At 40.7% G+C, this 20,549-nt stretch overlaps 2 long non-coding RNA genes across 4 annotated transcripts in view; one reads left to right on the forward strand and one right to left on the reverse strand.

The window, feature by feature from the left end:
* LOC135246928 (uncharacterized) overlaps positions 1-17,948 on the forward strand; it is a 35,865-nt gene extending 17,917 nt beyond the window's left edge. For 2 of the 3 annotated variants that reach the window (XR_010328025.1, XR_010328026.1), the window contains exons 2-6: positions 2,217-2,263; positions 3,136-3,402; positions 10,697-13,594; positions 15,948-16,827; positions 17,540-17,948. This is a non-coding gene — a long non-coding RNA (uncharacterized LOC135246928). The remainder of the gene's footprint in view (positions 1-2,216; positions 2,264-3,135; positions 3,403-10,696; positions 13,595-15,947; positions 16,828-17,539) is intronic. The other variant, XR_010328027.1, reaches the window with a different exon arrangement.
* A 199-nt stretch (positions 17,949-18,147) lies between these two features.
* Positions 18,148-19,366, reverse strand: LOC135246929 (uncharacterized). Its single transcript, XR_010328028.1, has 2 exons — positions 18,579-19,366; positions 18,148-18,306 (listed from the first exon to the last, which is right to left on the reverse strand). It is a non-coding gene; the product is annotated as an uncharacterized LOC135246929 (long non-coding RNA).
* Positions 19,367-20,549: the final 1,183 nt, after the last annotated feature.

Here is a 20,549-nt window from a genome sequence, read left to right on the forward strand (position 1 = left end):
GAGGAAGGTGGTGCCGTGGTGGTCACTGGAATGTTCTAAGGCTGTTTGAGCACACAGCCATGTGCTCAGGGTCCTGCACAGGAACCTTCCTCCAGACTGTGTGCTGGAGTATCAGAGGGCGAGAGCAGTGGCCAGGAGAGTCATCGAGGCACCAAACAGGAAGTGCTGGAGGCAGTACTGCTCTCGGATAGGCCAGGGCACACAGGGTGGGGAGGTGTGGGGTATGATTGGGAAAATGACAGGGGTGTCTGAGGCCACTCAAATCCCAGTTTTGGTGGATGAAGATTGTGTTGCCAGGTCTGGGAAAGAGAAGGCAAATTTGGGGGAGGACAGACTGAATCGCTGACGAGCTGTTCTGAGCCAGTGGGGGAATGTATGTGAGAAGCGGACGGAGTCTGATAGCATTTCATAACAGCATAGGGTCTGGTGGGGGGGGAGGTTGGGCTGGCGTGGTGGTGTCCCCTGTTCCTCCCTGGTTATTCCCACTGCCTGTGGTTGGCATGGGACTGCTAGAATATGTGCATCAAGTTGGAGAATCTATAAAAAAAGATTTTTTATTAGTTTCTGCCGGTTTATACAAACATTTTGGTTTCATCATGTAGAAATTGATCTGATAGAACATGGCTAGCATCCTGCTACACACCAAAGGAGCGTAGCCTCCCCAGAAAGAAAAGCATTCAGTCTAGTAGGGCCTCCAAAGACACAAACCACTGTATCAAACCGACTATCCATGTGATCAGGAGAACAATGTGTGTGTGTCTGGGCCTGGCAGGCTGTGTGTTAATGTACTTTGAGGCTGTGTGCATCAGTGTGCTGTGTGTGTGTGTGTGTGTGTGCGCGCGTGTGTGTATATGTGTGTGTGTCTGACTGTGTGTGTGTGTGTGTGTGTGTGTCTGAGTGTGTGTGCGTGTAGGTGAGTGTATGTGTGTGTGTGTGTGTGTTTGTGTGTGTGGAAATACTGTTTCCTTTCTGTTCAGTGTCTCTGGTTCCTCCTGTAGACTTGCTCATTTGGTGCTTTAACATTGTAGGGTCTTGGCTGGTCAGGCTTTCTGGGCATCATGGCTGGTTGCATTTGTCTTTTTCATTCTCTCTTTATCTCCTTCCTTTATGTCAGACAGTGTCCTGGTTCCTTTGTCTAAGGAGTGATTCTGTCTCTGTTGCCTGCTCACAGGGCTGCTCCTGGTGTGCTGATACAGTGCTGCTTCAGCAGTGTCTTTGTTGCTGGTAGCTGTGTTTTGAACCTCTTCCCCATGAGCAGCTGTGCAGGCCAGAGATCTGGGGGTGTGTTTCTGTACTGTCTGGCACCTGGCTCTGTGTGGCTGGTCATCCTTCCAGGACTATAGTAGTGGAAAGTTTCAGCTCAGCATCCTCTGCTGTTGCTGCTCTAAACTGCTGCAGTTTTTCCTCTGACACAGGCAGAGTGATGAAATTCACCTCAAGCTCATCCTCTAGTGGTTTCAGGTGTGCTCTTTTGAGTGTCCCTGCTGTGTGCACCTGGCCTTTGCTAATCACTTTATGGTTGTACTTTTGCAATCCCATGAGCGTTCTCTGTAGTCTAGCTGGAGCACTAAAGAGTGGCTTTTTAAATAAGGCTTCCAATGGCTTATGACCATTCTCTACATGAATATGTCTGCCACACAAGTATTGGATCCCAGCTCCTAAGCCCTCTGAACTTGCATCTACAGTAGGGTTGGACTGATGCCTACCTACAAGGCGCGCCGTCAAAAATTGTTGATAGGCAATGACATCGCCAAACAAAAAGAGACTAGTTGAGACAGCGTGGATAATCCCCGTGGAAAGATGTTGCTGTTGAGTTATTTAAATGTAAATTTTTGGAGAAGATGGACCTCTGGGGTTTGTTTTATCAGAGTGAGTTCCAGCAAAGATCTAGAAAACGCATCACATTTCAGCCAAACTACCTGGATGGAGAGACACTGCTCTGAGTAAGTGGAGAAGTACCTCCATTTAATTTTTGGGTGAACTGCCCCTTTAAACAGCGATGCTGGATGGGAAAATTAAAACCACGTTGGCCTGAAATTGGCAAAGACACCTGCATTTGGGTTACCGCCATGTTGCTCCGAGTGTAAGATAGAGCCCTATATTTCAGTTATTTTCATCAGACAACACACAACGGCAGTATAATAGCAAGTGTTTGCAACACTGTCCTTTAAAGATGCTGAATTTTCTGCTAGTAAAGCCAGCTTCTCTCCCTGCAGGTCTTACATCAGGAGCCGAGCAGGAGACAGGGCTGGGGGGCACACAGGTATAAAAGGGCCAGAAAATCTGCTTTAAAATATTTTAAATGTTTCTTTGAAAAAGATTTTTAAATACTGAGTTTTAAATCACTCTTTGAATATTTGAGCTTTTAATGTATACGTGGAGAAGGACTTGATTAGGGTGAGCTGTCATATAATGCCAGTTGAATTCTGGGTTATGTACTGGGCAGTAAAACAAAAGTCTTTATGGACAAGAATTGACATCTGCAATTGTTAATTTGTGCAAATGTGTAAAGTGATTGGAAGTGACAATGACCCTGGAACATCGCTCCTTATCGTGGTTATTCAACTGCTTCTTCATGGGGCTGTTTTAAAAATGGTGCAAGTGAGCAAAGTATTTTCCACACACTATGAATATCATAATGTATGAACAGTATGTGCATTACATTGTGTGTATGCAAATTATAAATTATTTCATAGTCTGTCATTGTCACTAGTGGAAGATATATCTGAATAATAATAATATTTATTTAAATGCTCAGTGATTCATGGGCCAAGAGTGTGTCTGTGGTGGATCATTTGGCCCCCAGGATGCCAGGTGAATATCCCTGTTCTATAAGACTCTAGTTTTGACTTATGATATTCATTTATCCCTTTCCAAAGACAGGCTAGTTCATATAGAAACATTTAAAAACTACACCAACATGTTTCGGCCTCCAAAAAAATAAAAATAAATGTGCAATCAGCGAATGACCAGATTTATGTATTTAAGACCATGAGATCAAGATTCCATATTTGATATAAACAGAATTAAACTATGAGGCCATTTTGACATGCATTTGGCGTTTGGTAACAGCAAGGGTAAATTCTCTATAAAGCTTGTCCCTGATTTACAGACTACCTCATTTCCTGTTCTTAGGTTCTGTGATGGCTGAGCAGCTCATGGGGATTCTGGATGATCTGAAACGAGAAGAATTTAAAAGGTTCAAATTTTATTTGAATGGCAAGGTGCTACAAGGATGTAGACCCATTCCAAAGGGCCAACTGGAAGGCAAAGATGTGACAGATGTTGTGGAACTGATGGAGAGTTTCTATGGTAACAAGATGGTGAACATCACACTGGAGATCTTAAAGAAAATTGATCGAAATGACCTTATTCCGATACTGGAGAGCAATCCTAAAATGGGTAAGATGCATCAGTGTTTCTGAGTATTAATACAGAGTAGAAAAAGAATAGGTCCAAGAATCCTTCATCTCAACAGTTACAGGTCTTGAAGCAGGTCGACAGATATAGCTGCCCTGTGGAGGTATGTCCCACCCGTCTTGTAGAGCTGGGATAAGCATGTGCCTGTTCTCTGGTCTCTGAGCTCTACATGAGTTGCAGATAAGAGGGGCGGCAGTGTCTCATGTGGCAGGTGGTCATACTATATTGTATTGTATCTGATCACTGAGATCCGATTCCAGCATAACATCAATCAAATAATGGGCACTGATACACAATGGAGTCTTATAGTTACAGGCCAAATATGTACTCTTTTGGTTACAGCTTACTGATACCATCTCTGCTGATGAGATTTTTTTGCTAAATCATTTTATTTCATTACATTACATTATAGGTATTTAGCTGACGCTCTTATCCAGAGCGACTTACAACAGAGTAACCAAACTCAGGATCAAGTCCGCTTAAGTCCATTGAACAACATGTAGATAAAAAGCCTTTACTATGATGCATACAATAAGGAAAAACAAGATAGTCTGAACAAAATTTTTTTTTTTTTTTTTTTTTTTTTATAGTTATGGGAGGGGGTTTAGGGAAGAGGAGAGAGGTACACAGAGAAGAGGTGCGTCTTGAGTTTTCGTTTGAAGGTGCTCAGACACTCTGCTGTTCTGACCTCCACTGGAAGATCGTTCCACCATCGTGGGGCCAGAACTGCAAAGAGTCGAGACCTTGTTGCTGCTCGTGTAGGGGGAGGAATCAGCCGCCCTGTAGTAGCCGATCGGAGCGATCTGGCCGGCTTGTAGGGTCTGATCATCTTCTGCAGATAACCAGGAGCTGACCCCTTGACTGCTTGGAAAGCAAGCACCAGTGTCTTAAACCGGATGCGAGCTTGCACTGGTAGCCAGTGGAGGGAGATGAGGAGGGGAGTGACGTGGGAGTCACGAGGGAGGTTGTAAACCAGACGTGCTGCTGCATTCTGGATGAGCTGAAGGGGTCTGGTGGCTGATGCTGGGAGGCCAGCCAGGAGGGAGTTGCAGTAGTCCAGACGTGACAGTATCATGGCCTGGACCAGGAGCTGTGTGGAATAATTGGTGAGGAGTGGTCTTATTCTGCGGATATTGTACAGGATGAACCTGCACGACCGGGTGGTTGCCGCGATATTCTCAGAGAGTGACAGCCTGTTGTCGAGCACAACTCCAAGATTTCGGGCACTCTGTGAAGGGTGTAGGGGAGTGTCTCCTAAAGAAATGGGGAGATGAGAAGTGGGAGAGGTATTTCATGATACCTGTCTGTATATTAAACACCTTTTTTGACACAACATTGTTTATAATAATGTTGATGGATTTATCAGGCTGGAAACTCAGTTGATTATCTATTGAGTAAACATTTTATTACAAACTGTAACTGTTTGCACTCAATTCAATTTTTATCACTTAATTCTGGCAATGACCTCTCATGTTTAAACATCTAGAAACAGCTCAAAAAGGATGATAAAAGCTGCCATGCGTCAAAACATGGACAGGTTAGTGACTCAACGAAAAAGACAAAGACTGTTTTTATCTTTGGCAAGGCTCGAGAGTGGAACTTGCCAGACCAACTGAACTTGTTTTACACTGCTTTGATGCCAAGAACAACACTAATTCCCATCCATCTCGCACTGCCCCCCCCCCCCCCCCCCCTTGTATGACTGCCTGATCCTGACGAGTGAGTCTTTCTCCAACTCCAGTTCTGTGGCCTCTGAGGGCAATGTCCAGCCTGTTTAACATTGGCAGTGCCAGACTCATTCCTTTGAGATTCAGTAGGCCTACAACACTTCAACTGCAGCCATATTCCATGTCATAAACTGTTATGACCTGTAAAGTATGCAAGGGGCATCTGACATGCAGAAGCAAGAACATAAGTTCTCAATCAAGGACAAGACAATACATTCTATATGGCAATAGTGCCACCTGATGGTAGGAACTGCTAATGAATATTCACTTCCATGAAATCTCCCTTTAATTCAATTTTGTCTTAATGTACTAGGTTCTTTAACTTTAAATAAGTTAACATATAGCATTTTTCATTCAGTGTGTTTATCAAACAAAATGCACTCTGTGTCAAACCTTTCCGTTCTTTTCTTCAGGCTATGCATTGCAATTTTTAAACTTAAAATTAATTCTCTGTGCTAGAATATAGGTTTTCATCCAGCCCATTTCCAATCAAGTACTGTTTTGTTTAGTCCAGTGTATAGGTAGACTATGCATATACTGTAGTTGTTTCAGTCCTGAAAACGCTTTGCCAGTCTGATAGGCCTTCAACAGCGGGAGGTTTTCACTGGGCTGTCAGTGGATTCATTGTTGTCTACCTCTGCTTTTGGGCTGTGGAGGAGTGGCCCTTCACTTGTTTAATTCATTTCTTTTGTTAATCAATTGAATCATTTGTTAATTATCTGACACCCAGGTGTTGGGGTACTGATTGTAACCCAGGTGCAATCGATTGGCTTAGCCTATTAAATGTCTGTCAGTAGGGACAGGGAGCGAGTGCAAGGATGTTACAGAACAAATGCAAGTTCATGAAACTGAATTTTGTCCAACTGTGTTGTGGCCTGTGAGACCAGTCTGGATGTTGCAAAATGCTTGTGTGGACATAGAACTATTGAATATTAAGCACAGAAATAAAACAGCAGATTTAGTTCAGGAATATTACATACATAGAGACAGGAATTACAGTGATTATTTACAGATTTTTACAGATGGGACAAAGGATCCAATAACAGAGGTAACAGGGGCTGCAGTGGTGATTCCCAGTCACCAGACTGGAATCAGTAAGAGAACATCAGATTATTTGAGCGTATATGCTGTTGAGCTAATTGCAGTTCTGTTAGCATTAGAGAGGGTGGAAGAAGTGACGGCAAATAATATACTCATCTGTAGTGACTCTGTATCAGCATTGTCAAGCATTAAAACAGGATCAGGAAATAATCACCAATATACATTATCCTTGAATTATTAAACAACAGTTCATATAACTAATCAAGGGAAAAACAAAAAGTTCATGTGGGTACCAGCACACTCAGGAATCCAGGGAAATGAGAAAGCAGATAAGTTGGCGAAGGAGGCGGTCAGGAGAGAGTATGTGGACCTTAATGTTAAACTTTCAAAATCAGAGGGGAAAAGCATAGTTTGGAGGGGAGTAATCAAACAATGGCACCAAAAGGAAGATATTTATATAAAATACAAAATAAAGTAGGAATGGCAAGAAACAGTGGAACCGATAGAAGAGAGCAAGTAATCATGAGTAGATTAAGAATTGGTCACAGCAACTTGAATAGGACACTTTATTATAGGAAAACATCCAACTGGCTATTGTGATCAGTGCCAGGAGTCAGTAACAGTGGAGCATGTCCTGATTGTATGCAGGAAGTAGAATTAAGAAAGAATGGTAATGTTTACAGGGTTACATAGGAGTGGAGGCAAGGATTACAGATCTGCTTGAATGTGGGGACACGGTGGAGGGAAAGAAGGAGATATTTAGTTTTTTGAGGACAACTGGTCTAAGTAAAAGGATATAAGAGAACCAGACAGCAATACATGATTAAATCCAGAAGGAGGTGGTAATGCAACTACAAAGAATGTCAACTGCCATAAAACACCAAAGAAGAAGAAGACAGGGAGAGGGAAGGTGAGCCACTACTAACATTTCTACTGCTGGTGCTTTTAAAATAAATTATTAGTCTTGTCAATTCTTGTTTTCTCAGTTGTTTTTAAAGCCTTTTTCTTTTATCTTTTTTTACATGGGCTTTTAGGGAATAAATGAGGTTCTGGTGCAACTTCTAAACTCTGCCATGGATCATGAAAAAGAAAAGCAAAAACAGAATATGAACATTCAGCCACTCTTGGAGAGCGATGGAAATTAAATGTATTAATTATAAAAGACTTTAAAATGGCAATGCCTTTCAGCTGGAATTCTTCTTCAGGGCAGTATTGGTCTGTGAATACACTGTTGTGTCTCCCTGGCACCAGCAGCCCCACTGGCTTAAGCCGCGTTTCCACCGAAATTACCCGGAACTTTCAGTCCCAGGAACTACTTTACCAGGAACTAAAAGGTTCCTTCAGCCAATGGTTGTCTGCGTTTCCACCGGGGTCTAAAGTCCCGCGAAGATTAGGCAAATTAGCCCACTGACGTATGAAAAAGCGTCATTGTCGTCGGTCCATCTGTCATATGATTTCTTCTGTAACCCCATACTACCACCGAAGTAGCCTACATTATTTTCTAATAACCGGGACAGCCCAGAGGGGTTTATTCCACTTATATACAACGGGTTACCAACAATGACTATATATGGTTACTTTTGTATTTATTGATTTTTATCGATTTAATCACATGGAATTGAAATATTCTTCTGCAGCCGTTTGGGCATATTTTACCGTTGTCAAGCAAAACTGTCGTTGGTAGTTGAACTTGGACCGTTATGCAACAAATAGGATATAACAGACCAATAGTCAGATTGTAACTGTTTTATATATCCTCTCAAACACATTCATTATGTTTTTATGCGAACATTCGCTTTCATGTCTTGACATCCGAAGCGACAGAATGCATTCACATTTCCAATATAACTGGCAACAACAGCAGAAAACATGCATACGTTGTAAACAATTTGCTGTTTGATTACTTTCTCATCGTCAATTCTATATAGGCTAATCGCAAAATGACAAGAATAGAACGAAAACTCGGACTTGCATGAAAATTTAAATTAGTAGTGGTACAGCCACCGTTTGTTTTCCTTCGAAGTTACTGGTAGCTGAGCAGCGAAGTGTGCCCTCCAGATGCGAACCATGCACAATAAATTAGTCCATAGTCTTCCTGGTCTTTTTGTGGAATTGAAGAATGGCAGAGTAAAATTACGGCAGTCTGAAAAAGCTAAAGGTATGATTACTAGAATTAACCTGTTATTTTACCCTGACAAAAAGTGCGGAAGGTGATTTCCAGTTTGCTTTTACTGTATCACCAATGTGAATTACGCAGAACTACCGCATACCTCACATAACTGTATCAAACGTTTTGAGTCAATTACAACGGGCTAACAAAGAAAATCCGGAAGAAAATATTCAGCAACCGAATTAATCCGTTTGAATGTTTTAGTATGTAATATGCTGTCCCAGCACGAATGCTTAGCATTTTATAAAACGAATACTAAAGCAAGAAAAGAACAGAAGAGCACACGTTATAATTCGTATAGTTATAAAATAATATAGTTATTATGAAAATAAATTGGTTTACGCCTGCATATTTTCAAACATGGCGCCTGAAAATAGACATAAAAAAATGCTGCGAGTACTCGACCAATCAGAAATGTTCAGCGCTGCAAGCGCCACCCAAAAGGTTCCTGTACTTTCGGAAAGTACTACCCCCCGAGCAGGAACCTTTTGGGGGGTAAAACAAAGCCCCCGGAACTAAATTTAGACCCTAGTTCCTGCGGTGGAAACGCACAGAGTTCCTCAAAAGGTTCCTAGTTCCGGGGTATAGTTCCTGCGGTGGAAACGCGGCTTTAGTCTCAGAGGTCTGAGGACTTGTTTTAATTTTTGAAAAACTCAGACGTGCCCCAGGCATGGGGCAGACATGTCCATTGGTATGCACTAACAGCGCATGAGGGCACTTACACTTGGGGAACAGGACTTAGCCAGACACGGTTCTGTGTTTAAAAGTTGTGGTCAGGATATCGGGGAGTCTGCCACTTTTACCTCCAAGAACAGCAGTTTGGCTACTGGCAGTCCTGTGGCAGCGGAGGGAGGCACAGTTCAGGATACGGAAAGGTGACAGGAGGTCTCCTGCCATCTTGGCTCTTCCGCACGTGGATCCTCATTAACCATACCTGTCTCAGCTCTGGCCCGGGGTCTATGTGTACCCTCTCTGGGCAGATGAGCTGAAGATCCCTGGTATGCACCCAGTCTATTACCATCCCACCACTTCAGATGTCGGGGAAAGACTTTCACACTTCCCGTGGATGATGTCTGTGTGTGGAGCTTGGAGGGGTGATGACCCGGGGGTTGGCAGACCAAGGTGTGGGAAGCTGGTGTTCCAACTGTGCTCCGTTTGCTTTGGAGAGCAAGATAAAGCTCTGACCGGGATGGTGAGGGCCCTGGAGGTCATAAAACAGTGGGGGGTAGGCTTCCTGGTCCGTTTACAGTGGGGTCCCTATGAAGCCCTGACAGAGGAACACAAATTTCTTTGGAGCCAATCCTCTGTGTGAGCCCTGCCGTGGGGCTCTCCAGATGTGATGGGAGGACTGGTGTTGTTAGAGGTAGTGTCCATGGGGGGTGGTGCAGCATTATCTGTGGGCAGTGATGCAGACTGGTCCACAGAGCTCTCCACTTCTGTCTGGGCAGCTGACAGAGGTTCCCCAGATTCAAAAAGGGGGGGAGGGGAGTCCATAGTGTGTGATGCAGTGTTGTGTGTGGACTGGTGTGACAAAGTCCATAAAGCCCACCACTTCTGTGACATCAATTAGATTAACAAATTGAAATCATACATTCTTATTGAATGCAGGCTCACTACTTCTAAATTACAAAACAAAAGACATATAACAAAACATTAACAATTGATTTGGAAATACAAAAAAAGAGAGAGAGACGGATAAGCCAGACCTTGCCAAACTGTCACCCACTCGCAGTTTAAGCGCCACAGGGTGAAAGGAAAACCAGCTAAAAACACACACCCAAGGAACCACCACCAAAATAAAAAGAGAAAACCTCTTCTTCAATGCTCCAAAATCAAACGCAACACAACAACTTTTTCCTGTGGCTGTCTTAAATGCCTTACCCAGCATGGCTTGAGGATGTTTGCCCTGATTGGGTGATGCTGAGTTAAGGTGTAGGAGAGAAGGGAAGGGGGGTCAGACTAATTTATGACAAGGACTGGCCTACCTAAAGATTGCATTCAAACTTAAGGGGGACATGGGAAAGGGAAATGTTAGGCATGTAGGGTCTCTGACCCCCGATGTGTTGTCCTGTGTCATCTGGTTTGTCTCCTCTGAAACAAACACTGCAGGAGGTGAGACCCCTAGATTGTCTAGATTAGGGTATCAGTGGATTTTATATTGCCCCTGTCGCATTTGCTTTGATGCTTGTGATGGGGAGGCCAAACAACATTCTTAGAAACAATATAATATTGTATCAAATTCACTGTTTCTCCACTTTAATGCCATAATCTAAGCACTATATATCTGACAAGTTATTTCACATAAATATTTGACCTGATCTGCTTTCACTTCCAACAGGAAAGGACCACAGAGAGCAGCAACCTACTGATCTGGGATCAGCCCCTCTCCATTCCTCTATCACAACTCAGACTGGAGCCAATGCCATGGACCACAGAGAGCAGCCACCTGCTGATCTGGGATCAGCCCCTCTCCATTCCTCTATCACAGCTCAGACTGGAGCCAATGCCATGGACCACAGAGAGCAGCCACCTGCTGATCTGGGATCAGCCCCTCTCCATTCCTCTATCACAGCTCAGACTGGAGGCAGTGCTGTAGTACCACAGTTACATGGATGTCATGTTGCAGGAAATGTTATTGTCAATGTAAACACCCAGTCTGATAACAAAGGTAAGTAAGGATTTGTCTTTCTTTATATGTGATCAGTGCACTTCACATTATTCTGTCCCTCCATAATCCAACCAACAGTGGAATTGTTTTTAGTGAATCATAGTATATATCATTCGGGATGGTGCTGAGTACAAATACCATATTCTGCAACACTCGAATAACGCTTTCTCCCTGTGGAGGAAAACCCCTTCTTAGGTTCGGTGGGTGAGTCGGTGATGCAAGAATAAAGACTAGAAATTATGATTTCTTCTAATAACCTTTTTATTCTCTTCAATCAATAATCCTTTTCATGTACGTAGGCCTACGGGAGGTCTCCAGTACCATAAAGACACATAGAGAGCTTCCTCGCATTATGTTTTACATCCTTTTTATGCAATCAGATCTCCTCCTACCCTGATGTATCTTCCCTTTAAAATAACCAATCCCAGCCTAGGTCAAACTTATGTTTCATCATTTAGTTTAACAATAACTATTATATAATCTTCCATTTTAATCAATGACATATATTTCACTACACACACTTACAGAGGAATGTATATGCATGACTTGAATAACAAGTATTTGTCCTCATGATTAACCATTGTTCAATCTTCCAGTTCCAAAGTACATGCGCTTTAAATGCATTCACTACATGCTGTAATCCAAATGAAATATTGACTCATATACACACCGCCATGTTCTAACAAACTATGTTTATATCATTACCGTTGCCGTCATTACTTTGATTTTCATTCATTCATTTTAATAGAATATAATCTATACATTTACTAAATATAGCAAATCAGTTCTTTCTAGGTCAGTATCCTTTCTCTTCTCTTGCAACTCAAAGGTCTTCTGCACAAGATTGTTTCCCAACAGAAGATACTTACAAAATTCCACTAAGTAAATGTTTACAATTTTCCCTCCTGCAACTGGGGTTCAAAGATTCTCTAGGTAGTATGCATCAGTGTACAAGGAGGCCACAGTCTTTCCTTAGTTACAAATTCTTAGACATAACACAAAATACCTATTGTTCTTCAGTGATCATCCCATAATCACATACATTTAAATATATTCTTGATCAGTACAATCTTTAATAAGACGAAATGTAAAAACATTAAAAGAATGAAGAAAACATACTTCCACATCCCCAAATGTTTTCTCCTCCCAAACTTAGCCAATATTATTCAGATTTGGATCTATTTTCTCATCTCTTTGATGCAATTCTCTCAGAAGGCAGCATCAAGTTTCTCAATTTGACACACACACCTGCAGAGAGACAGCGAGTGAGAGTTTCCTTTAACACTAGATCGACCAGAGCAAGGCCATTGCGCATTGGGGACTAATCAAAATTACTCCAGTGCCTTGAATGACATATCCTCCTCCTTCCACAACTTTCCTAAATATTTGGGCTTTAAATAACTGCATTTTTTAAAATCCGAAAAAATCGACTCAGTTAAGAAATACAGAGAGTCTGCGCCATTTTCCACACAAAACCGCCCGCTAGACAATGGACAACAACAGGTGCTTTCACCCAGGTGCGAATGGGTCGCTGTCTACTCCGGCATGCTATTCAATAATTGAATGACCTTTGCTTTGATAAGAATTTCCCAAAAAAGCACAATTCAAAGTAATTTCGCACATACAATCATGCTGAATTAATTCACACCAACTATGATAAGTTGATAAAGCCTTTAGAATGGGGATGGATAATTGTGTCTATTGTAGTTATATAAATTAGTTTAGAAGTCCGCGGAGATAACGCCACCAACATATTTTCGGGTTTTGTCTGAAACAGACTTTGAATAAACTGAATAAAATTACTACACAACAACTGAGTGAAATATATCCGATTCGTGTGTGTGCGGTTCCAGCAAACCACCAAAGCTGCGCATTCTCTGAGGAATTGATAAGAGGAGAGTGACAGTGCATATTGCACTTTGCATTTCTTTAACTACTTTTTCTGTTTTGCATTTTGTCATGCACATTTTAGCCCTTTTCTCAGTGTTCCTATAATATGCCTCGATTCATTTTCCCTTAGCCTACATAACAAAACCGCTAAAATTTAGAAATACAAATGTTAAATTGATTCAGTTGTGTACTTTACTTCAAGAAAATAGTTTTGCAATGTGCGGTTTCATAATCTTTATCTGAGGAAAAACAGGTTTTCAACATACAAAAATGCCAAGTTACTACCATATACAAAGCACTATAAGCCATTAACAATTGCAAAATCTAGGCCTGCCATTAAAAGTACTGATATCAAAATTACATCAAGTTACAATAAACAATATTGGCTACCTCATCTAGCACAAATTAAACATGCTATATTCCAAACCAATGCTGCTACCCAATGCTTCCTAAATTCTAACAAGTAAGCATGAGCGAGCATGAATGTCCTTATGGAATGGTATATAAAACAGATGGGATTAATAAGTGGTTGCATATATAGCTATTCAGGGAATGCGTGAAATTGGGTAGAAAAACAGATGCACTTTTTTCATGTATGTCATGTTTGAAATTATATTTTTTATATATATATTGGTAGATAGAGAACAGGGCAAGATAAGTAGAATGTAGAAATGTGGCGTTTGCTGATAAGAAGGTTTTGTACAGAAGCCAAGTAAAGTAGTTAGTATCTCATAAAAAACACGTTTTCAACGTACAAAAATGCCAAGTTACTCAAAAGTATTGATATCAAAATGACGCCAAGTTACGGTACTACAAACAATATAGGCTATCTTGCCTCACCGAAATGACATAAGATGTATTTCAAAGCAATGCTACCCAATATTTCCTCAATTCTTTCAAGTCATTTGGCCCTGTGTTTTGTAATCTTACCATTTTACAGTGTCATGCAAACTTTGTGTCAGATCAAAGAGTCAAATATTTCGAATTGCCTCATGGAACACATTGAAATTCATGTACAAGACTGCTGCTGAGTAACTACAGGAAGCATATTTCTCCAGAAAACATGTTTATACTTGCTTCTGAACTGAATTTGAGTACATGTACAAGTTATTGTATATTTGCTATGTACAATAAATACTGCATGTAAAATACATATTGTACATACATACATAGAGAACTTCTTTATCCCCATGGAGACATTTCCCAGGCAGCATGTTACATTCACATTTACGAACACACACTTATACCAAGAAACATACTATCATTCACGCAACAGAAAGGCTGGGCAGCGAAATACATACATACCAATACAAATTGGACATATCCACGCCTATTCAATCAATCTTGACTGTGAGAGAGCCATCCACACATATGTTTGGCCTGTCCATGTAGTGCATGCTTATGCACACAGGGCCAAGTGACTTGAAAGAATTGAGGAAATATTGGGTAGCATTGCTTTGAAATACATCTTATGTAATTTTGGTGAGGCAAGATAGCCTATATTGTTTGTAGTACCGTAACTTGGCGTCATTTTGATATCAATACTTTTGAGTAACTTGGCATTTTTGTACGTTGAAAACGTGTTTTTTATGAGATCTATTATACTGATGTGCTCTTCTCATGTTTAGTACTAGTAGTTATACTTATGAGTGAGTCATGATTTTAAATGTAATGTTTTAATGGGGAGTTTCAGAACGTACATACGTAGTAATTGTTTGTATGTGGCTAGATAGAGAACAGGGCGAGGTAACATGAATGTAGAAACGTGGCGTTTGCTGATAAGAAGGTTTTGTACGGTAGCCAAGTGAAGAAATATAGTTAGTAGAATTGGCACAGTGGTCTACTGGTGTAACTTTTTAATAAAAAGAATACATTTGCCGTCATGAAATGCATATGGGTGGCCGTGAGTGAGTTTTGGTAAAGCAAATATAAGCGTAGGAAAACGTTAGTGTAAAAGAGGAAATAATCTGCCTGAGGGCGAGGCGGGATTCATCCTTCAACTGGAGGTTTACCATTCTGCGATTTTGCTAGTGCAGCAGCATGACATAGCTATGCAATGCGTGAAATACCATTAGCAAACCTGTCCGTGGTTTTAAAGAAGAACACAGGCCAGTAAGCACAGAAGAGCTCCCGTTGAATCCATATGGCTTTGCAATGTTGTAGCCGGTTAATAACTGAACGTGCAGACGGTACGTCATAATGCAGTGTATACGTTCGGTGAACGGCGGGTAGATATGGTGCAAAAGCAATAATTGAGAAGTAGTAGACAATTATTAGTGAGGGTAAAAGCCGGTTGAAGAAACGTGTTCCTAGCTGGGCTTGAACCTAAAATCCCACGTTCCCAAGACTGGGACCTTGCCCACTAGGCCACAGGCAGACTAGCTGTTTAAACTGGAAATGTTTCAGAGTAAAAAGGTATTGGTATTTTGCGTGTGTATGCGCATTTTTGATTGGGTCGTGTAGGTGAAGATTTGGCTGGTGTCGGTAAAATGTCCAATGGGGAGACATGTTGTTAGTGGGATTGGCGGCAGGAAAAATAAGAATGAGAAGAAGAAGAAGAAGAAGAAGAAGAAAGAAGAAGAAGAAGAAGGAGAAAACGCAAAATCCCCTTAGTTTGGGGCTTTATTGTGTGGACATGTGAAGTTGTTTATGAAATCTGTCTGTTGAAATGGGGTCAGAATGTACAGAATTTAATGTTTTTAAGGGCTGAGTGTCTGGCCGTTATTTCTGTGGGGAACCCTGAAAAGTGCCAAACTCTCGGTGCTGTATAGGTATGGGGCATGCCCCCGCCAAGGCGTAACTTGGCGGGATGGCATACCTGCCATGCCAATAGAAACGCCACAGTGGTCAGCTGTTGTAACTGTTTACGAAAATCAAGATATTTTCAGAAAGATTCAGTTATTCTGAGAAATGCAAAAGCAATAGTTTAAAAGCAGTAAACAATTATTAGTTAGCAAATAAGTGTACAATAAATATTAAATAAAGTAAATATTAGTACAATGAAGTAAATATTTGCATGAGCCCAAGTCAGGATTTGAGCCTCCCACCTTGCAATTCTTAGGCAGAAACTTTAGCAGCAAGCCACCGAGGAAGTAGTTATGCAAGGTGTGAAATTTCTTGGTGAAATGTGCTGGTGGTTTTAATGAAGACAGACTCAGCTGCGGTTGTATTCCATAAGGCCTGGCTATATTGTAGCTGGCTAGAAAACATTCACATTGAAAGCAAATATAGCAGGTTAACTGAATAATACAGCGTATACATACGGTGGAAGACCGACACAATTTGGTGCAGAAGGATCCAGAAAAATTATGCGGTTGCAAAAGCAATAGTTGAAAAGTAAAAGACAATTGTGAGTGAGACAATAAGTGTAAGAAAAAATAAATTCAGGGGGGGTCTCAGGTGGGATTTGATCTTGAGGCTCTGTGGTCCCAAATCCACAACCTTACCAGTGAGCCACAAACTTACTAGATGTCATGGCTGGAAAATTTATTTGGAAATGAGATGTAAGGCTGCATGCCAGTGATTATAATGGTAAATATCTGGAATTTTTGGCATTTAATACAGCTTCCATGTTGAACTCCACTTCCTGCTATGCCCACTTCTGGCTCTATCCAAATACAAATAATTTTGTTGGTTGAACAAATTGCAAATAGTGCCATCTTCCTCCATCTCTAATGCACATACACTTGTTTGGGATTTGGGATTGAGGGTCCATTTAAATTATATTTCAATTTTTTTTACAAAAGAAATTGACTCACTTCTAGTTTACATTTCTACCTGTTGTTTTATTTAGAAAGCAAATAGCAGTACAGTACATAAGCATGTTGAGTTTTCTGCTAGTAAAGGCAGCTTCTCTCCCTGCAGGTCTTATCTCAGGAGCCGAGCAGGAGACAGGGATGGGAGGCACACAGGTATGAAATACCACAAAATCCGCTTTCAAATATTTAATTTGAAATATTGAAAAATATTTTAAAATCCTGAATATTTAATCAGTCATTGAATATTTCAGTATTTTTCATGGCTTGCTTTTAATGATTTATAAAATGAGAAGGGCTTGATTAGGGTGAGCTGTGACAGGATGCCAGATGTATTCTTGGATTATATACTAGACCGTAAAACAGGAAATTTATTATGGAGAAAAATACATTCTCTAAATTGGCACTCACAATTGTTACTTTGTCGAAATGTGTAAGATAACTGGATGTGAAAATGACCCCATAAAATTATGCTTTTTCAAGGTAATTCAACTGCTTCTTCATGGGGCCATTTTAAAAATGATGCAAATGGGCCAAACATTTTCCAGACACAATTTATAAAACAATGTATACGAAGGATGTTTGTACATTGTGTGTAAAAAAAATTAGGAAAGTGCACAGATATTACTTAAAATTTTATCACTGTCTGCAGTGGAAGTTACACTCACACTGTACATATGCAGACCTGGAAACATTTTTGATGCATCTGAATAATAATGTTTATTTATTTTAATACTCAGTGATCCATGGGCCAAGAATGTCTGTGGTGGGTCATTTGGCCCCCAGGATGCCAGCTGAATAGCCCTGTTCTATAAGGCTGTAGTTTTGATTTCTGATACTGACTTATCCCTTTCCTTAATTTCCAAAGACAGACTGGCCGTACCTGAACCTGAATAAAGAAACAGGTAAAACACTTTCAAATCTAAACACCTTTTTACATCTATTTCTTAAATATGCTAGTACTGATGTTTATTATACTTGCGTTTCCTGCTTGTTCGGTAAGGATGTGGATTTTTTCACAGGAAGGAAAAAACAAGTTTATCTGATTCCATTAATTTAAAAACCAGAAAACAAAATATTTAGGCTATTTTGTAGTGAAAGTGGGGAAAGGTGCTATAGAAACATGACATTCCCAGAGATAACCTGGTGTGTATGCTTTGGTGCCTGGCAGCATACCTGCATCTCAGAGTCCATGCCTGGCACCAGCACCCCCACTTTCTTTGATGAACTCAGAGGTCTTGTTTGACGTACAGATTACATAGGCCTTGCGGATGACTCTGTACTCAGAGGTTAAATTACTTGGATTCTACAGCTGGAAACTCAGATGTCTCTTGCGACTTGTACCTTCCTTGCTGTGAGTGAGGTGTGAGGGCTGACTCTGCAATGCAAGCATACATACCACCAATGTTCCCTCTAATTTTTCATGTATCTGGGCATACACACAAGCTCCCTGAGCAAACTGAGGACTACTGTGAGCAACATTAGATATGCACGCTTTATTTTTAAATAAGTAATTTGGTCCACTTAAAAAAAGACAAAAATCTGAAAAATGGGATGTGTAGATGTTATACAGTATGTGAGAGTCCTGCTTTGGCCATGGGAAGAGTCCTGCTTTGCCTGGCTGAGGGTCCTGTTCTGGAAGATATGAGACATATACACCTTTCAGACGTAACATTTTGCTTACATTAAAACATTCACATTTTGCACAATGACTTGTGCTGTAGCTTGTGATACAGTGCAAATTCCTGTAACACTTTGTCTGTAAAATATCTAATTACACAGTTTTTCTTGGCATTTCTACTACCCATAAATGATCTAATAGTAACAACATTTAATGATTAATATCCATAAAGACAAAATCTTAATAACCGTCACTAGAATATGCACAAATCTGACTTAAATTTTACCTTATTTTTCACGTCTGTCCTTCTCACTTCTCCAATAGTTGTACACTTTGTCCAGGTTGATGGCTTCGTCTGCTTCTTGCTTTGACTTTATGCGCATCAGCTGGTCCAAATGTGTCACTTCAAGACGATTTCTGGATTTTGTTTTGATATGATTCATTAAACTAAATCCTCTTTCACAGTCGGCACTGGAAGCTTGAAATGTAGCACAAATATCCACAAGCTGTGAGATCACATTTTTCCCTCTGAAAACTCACTTGCTACTTTGGCATCGCTGCATGTTTTGCAGAGTAGACCTTTCTCACTTGAAAAAGAAAAAATCTCACCCAATTTCACCGCTTTTTCTTCAATTTGCACATACTCCGACAGCCATTCCATCTTAAAAGAACTGCATTTCTTTTTTACTGTGGCTTGCTGAGTGGATGTGTCGCTGCCTGTTCGTTTCGCCATGATGCGGGGTTTGTATTAGCATCTATTAACCTGCTAGCTAACCTGCACGGCGCATATAGGCAGGGCCCAGACGCAAGCACCGTCAATGCCATGATTGGCTTCGTACCGTAAGTGAACCGTATCGTATCATTGGCTGGACACCTGTCACTCACTGAGTGAGAAACAAAAAAACAATATTATTGGGCGAATTAATTAGATTAGATTAGGTCTAATATTAGATATGAATTAATACGTTATGTTGATGTTGTTTATGCGCTGGATAGATTTTCTTGTGCGCTGAGAATGTGCGGGCAGTGCGCGATTGCGCACGCGCGCAGCTTAGAGGGAACATTGCATACCACCATGCCCAGAACACTGTGACACCTAACAACATATGCTCTGGATTTCATGGGGTTTATAATTGGATTATAGGTATTTCTGAAGCTGCAAAAGGAAGATGCAGATATGGTGAAAGTATGATTGTTTACTAATAAATATAATCAACAGTAAAGTCAGTGAGAGCAAATATGAACACATCCAATACCTAGCGGTACAGAACATTACACGCTGGCTAAGACAAGCAAAATTGACTTAATGTGTTCATGGCTATGAATAACTTACATAATGAGTATTGTACCTTATCGGACCTGTGTTTTGTAGCTGTTCCAATGACCTTCGGTATCCACTTATTGTACGTTGCTTTGGATAAAAGCATTTGCCAAATAAATGTAAGGTTATGTCATGAAAGAAAGCATTATATGTATGTATTCACCAACAAAGTACATAACCAAATTATTCTGTACAGACATGACTATGGTACCAGGAGAACTGTTAAGTAGTTTCTCCCAGAATGTTTCTCTGGACTTCCCTTAAGTCCGATCCTGAGCAAGCCTTCCACATTACACTCTTCCCTTTGTTTGCCCAAATAACGTCTGGACAGGAAGAGGCCTGTGACACCCTGTTCAGACCAGGAGACTCTTCCCACTCCTGCAGGAAGAGAAAAACTGCATAGTATACTGCCCCATAGTCTAGTGATAGTATGGAGGTGCACAATCTTATGATTGTACCTATCATTTCTCTAGATACCTTTCTATGGAGGTCTCTCTGTGATCCAGACACTTATGTAGGCATAATCTATATACAGATATACTTTACTTTTCCCTCAGTACATACAGTACTTAGGATCATAAGCTCCCTATACCACCTCATAACTGTTCAGTTTGCCCATCTATGTATCTCCTGCATTTCAGTTGATATTGTTCACAGTCCTCCACATTTATCATATCATCCCCAGTTATTCACATATACATACATCTAATGCTTTCTTTCATTACATTATATTACATCTATTTGGCAGACACGTTTATCCAGCGACATGCAATAAGTGCTTACCAAAGGTCACTGTAACATCTACAAAACGTGCATCCAATAAGGTACAATACTCATTATGTAACAGTTATGCATAGCCATGAAAACATTAAGTCCAGTGCACACAGTAAGCATAGGCTAGGTCAAAGAGTAATGTTAAGTCAAACTAGGAGGCAT

Source organism: Anguilla rostrata, unplaced genomic scaffold (genome assembly GCF_018555375.3).
Source record: "Anguilla rostrata isolate EN2019 unplaced genomic scaffold, ASM1855537v3 scaf0975, whole genome shotgun sequence".
In the NCBI taxonomy this organism is placed as follows: Eukaryota; Metazoa; Chordata; class Actinopteri; order Anguilliformes; family Anguillidae; genus Anguilla; species Anguilla rostrata.